The sequence below is a fragment of the Orbicella franksi genome, chromosome 9, assembly GCF_964199315.1.
Source record: "Orbicella franksi chromosome 9, jaOrbFran1.1, whole genome shotgun sequence".
NCBI classification, from domain to species: domain Eukaryota; kingdom Metazoa; phylum Cnidaria; class Anthozoa; order Scleractinia; family Merulinidae; genus Orbicella; species Orbicella franksi.
This window is the reverse complement of record NC_138153.1, coordinates 25,466,960-25,470,734: the sequence shown is the minus strand read 5'-3', so window position 1 is coordinate 25,470,734 and position 3,775 is coordinate 25,466,960.

Below are 3,775 nucleotides of genomic sequence, written 5' to 3'. Positions count from 1 at the left end.
CTTACCCCCGAATTGTGTAGCTTACCAAAAGGCCTTGGTTTGTGGTCAAAATGGTTTATTCGTTCCACGGTCAACATTCTTCAATTGTGAAAACAAGACGTAAATTCGCGCAATTTAAACAAATACAATCGCAAGGTAAAATTTTTTGGCGATGCGCTGTCTGGCAGGTCGGCTGGCCGAAACTTTATTTTCTCAAGAAATATTTATCATAAGTCCTTGCGTTCTGAAATTGAACGTTCAGTTTCGGAAACAAATCTTAAAGAAATGCTTCTCCTGGAAGTTCATAGTTCCTCACAAAGTTTGTAGTTTGACAAGTTTAATCCAACCTCACGTGCAGATCGTTATCTGCTATTCGATCAAACAAAACAGGCAGTCTGCGAGTGAAGTTGTTTAATAAAATCGCTCGGATTTTCTTACTTTCACAATTGAAAAAAGATCACACATGACGCATGAAAGAAGAGAACGTCAGCCCTCAAGAGCCAATATTGCAAAGGAAAAAAATCGAATTGTGAACGAACAGGCAGTGCTCTCAACTTTGATCACCACACTAGTAAATAGCCTAAGTTAGGTCACTGGTCAGGTCATTATTTGTTGCAATGACCTCACAATGACTTCTTAATGACGCCATGATAACATCACTGACATTTTTTGACATAATCTCAGCCGTGGTCACTCGTGGTCGTTCGTGGTCACTCATGGTGACTTGTGGTCACTCATGGTTACTCGTGGTCACTCGTGGTCACCCGTGGTCACTCGTGGTCACTCGTGGTCACCCGTGGTCACTCGTGGTCACTCGTGGTCACTCGTGGTCACTCGTGGTCACCCGTGGTCACTCGTGGTCACTCGTGGTCACTCGTGGTCACTCATGTTCACCCGTGGTCACTCGTGGTCACTCGTGGTCACCCGTGGTCACTCGTGGTCATTCGTGGTCATTCGTGGTCATTCGTGGTCATTCGTGGTCATTCGTGGTCATTCGTGGTCATTCGTGGTCACTCGTGGTCACTCGTAAGTACTTTTAGACCCTATCCCCTGCGCCATGTTGATGATGCTCCCGTTGATCGATGGCCGATCGTTATTTTTACCCTGTAAAACCTTTTTATCAAACATTTGCCAATGATTATCTCGCCAGTAAGACGAGAAAGGATCATAACAGTGTTTGGTTTGTTCAAGTTAACCATTTATTGCTTTCTAAATCATATTGAAAAAACTTCGGGCGGGCGAACTGACTTTTGGCCCGGACGAATCGACTTTTTTTTCGGGCGAAATGCACTTCTGGCAAAATTCAAAGACAGCAATTCGTAGCCCCCAGTTGATACTTTCTTTTGCTTTTCCGCATCGTCTGAAGAACGAGCTTTAGCAATAAAACCCGTGCGGCTCACGTTTTTAAAGAACGATTTATACATGTATACTTGCGTTCAGTATTTTCTTTCGCTATAAAAGCGTCATTTTTCCGCTCACGCTGAGCCTGCGTTGCACGGGTAAACGGGCAAGGGGCAGCGAGAGGCAAAAAAAGCTCCTTCCGTACCCCTTCCCTATGCTGCGGAGGCTAATCACGCTTAAAGAACGAGGTGTATATATATGTTATTTCTCGGCAGCGGGGTCCGTATCAGTGAGAAACTGTGACCGAAGTGTTGAAATGCTCTCCCGTTTGATATTTTCTTTCGCTTTAAACACTTAAAGGAGCTCAGTCACGGTATTTTGAGTTATTTTGGCCACATAAAAAATTACCTTTAAATGGTAGGAAACCTGAAAATAACAGTTTAATAAGATAGAAAAACACCAAAGAGATAATAATAAACCATAAAGGAACAAGGATGGAGAAGATTGACACGGATTACAAACGAAGAATTTGAAAAATTGAGGCTAAACTTTTCATTATGCGCAAACCGTGACTGAGCTCTTATATCTCTGAACTCTCTGATATCTTACGAACTCATAGCGTGACCAGCTCCTAGTTGGCTTGATAGCTCAGCTGGTAGAGCACGCCACCGGTATCGCAGAGGTCATGGAATCGAATCCCGTTCCGGCTTTAATTTCACAGCTGCTTAATTTTAAGTTGTGTATTCAACTGCGATGATCATTTATGTCTTCATTTATTTCTATATTTCTTCGCAGTTCAATTATATCATCTTTCATATATTCACTTAAGGTATCATGGTAGGTGGATTGACAGTGTTTGGAAATCGCGCTCTTACGCTAGTGCTTTGAAAGAAAACCCACATCAACCTATACATTTTCTGAAATCTTAATAGTCATAGAATACAATCATATCTTTGAAATTTTCAGAAAAGTTATTGTCGCAGTGATATTAAAAGAAAAACCCACAAACACTGCGGCCGTCAATATATAAAACCAGGAACATGGAACATTCCGGAACATCCCGGAGCATCCCGGAACATTCCGGAACATTCCGGAACATCCCGGAACATCGAATAATTATCATAATTACGCGAAACATATGTAAAATAAAATTTTAAAAAATTAAATCAAACAAAAATAAACTGGTATCAGCTCGGAAAATAGAAACAAAACAAAAACATAAAAAAAGGGGAAAAGAAAGGAAAATGAAAGTGACTGCAATGAGTGAAGGCAAGCAACTAAGAAGAGTAATCCATTCCTTTCAGTCCTTCACCGTCAGTTAAATCACGTGACTGTCCTTTATCCCCAGATTTCGCTCTTCACAAAAAACTAAGGTGGTGGTGTGCGAACTCCTTAATCAGACCAAAAAGTATGGGTACACGAGTGTGATTTCTTTATTTAATTCATTACGTCAATAGAAAGATATGCGTATACACGATTTCTCATGAAGAAATAGTTTCTCCATGAGATAGAAATAGAAACTCTTCGGCATCGAGTTTCTTGTCTAAACTAGTTCGGACTGCTCGACCTCTGATGACAGTGTAAACAAATAAAACACAAAATTTAAAAACATTTAGCGACGCGCGCGCTGTCTTGCGGGGTCGCTGGTCAAAACTTTATTGTCTCTAGAAATATTTGTTACAAGTGTTGGCGATCTGAAATTGAATTCTAAGTGTTGCCAACAGTTCAAATGCATCTCCTGGAAAATGATTGTCCAGTACAAGTTAATACTTAATTAATTAAAAATACTTTTACCGCAGGCTATAATCTATTGCTGGTTTTCAGTGTCACGCAATTCAAAACAGATCAAAATCAAAATCAAAACCAGTCAATAGATTAAGTCCAGAATCTGGGAAATGAAAGAAGGTAAATACGCAAAGACTCTCGCCGAAATTCTGGTCACAGCAATTTTTCTTATGCGAGATATGCGGAGAATTTTTTTACCCAAATTTATAGAGATTTGTATGGAGACGCCATGCTGGTGCCCATATGGATGGGCACCAACATGGCGTCTCCATACAAATCTCTATAAATTTGGGTAAAAAATTTCTCCGCATATCTCGCATGAGAAAAATTGCTGTGACCAGAATTTTGGCGAGAGTCTTTGCATATTTACGTTCTTTCGTTTTCCAGATTCTGGACTTTATCTATTGACCGGTTTTGATTTTTATTTTGATCTATTTTGAATTGCGTGACACTGAAAACCAGCAATTAGTTTTCAGCTGCTCTTATACATCATTAAAGTAAAATCTCAGGAAGATCAATAACTTTGTAGTTCGAAATTTAGTGACGTCATGTGAAAACCAGCTATTCATCGCTAGTTCAACTTCACGTGCAGATCGTTATCTAAGATTCGATCAAACTTAGTTTTCTATCGAGCCATTCGAACACCACTAAAGTAAACCAGACATGCGAA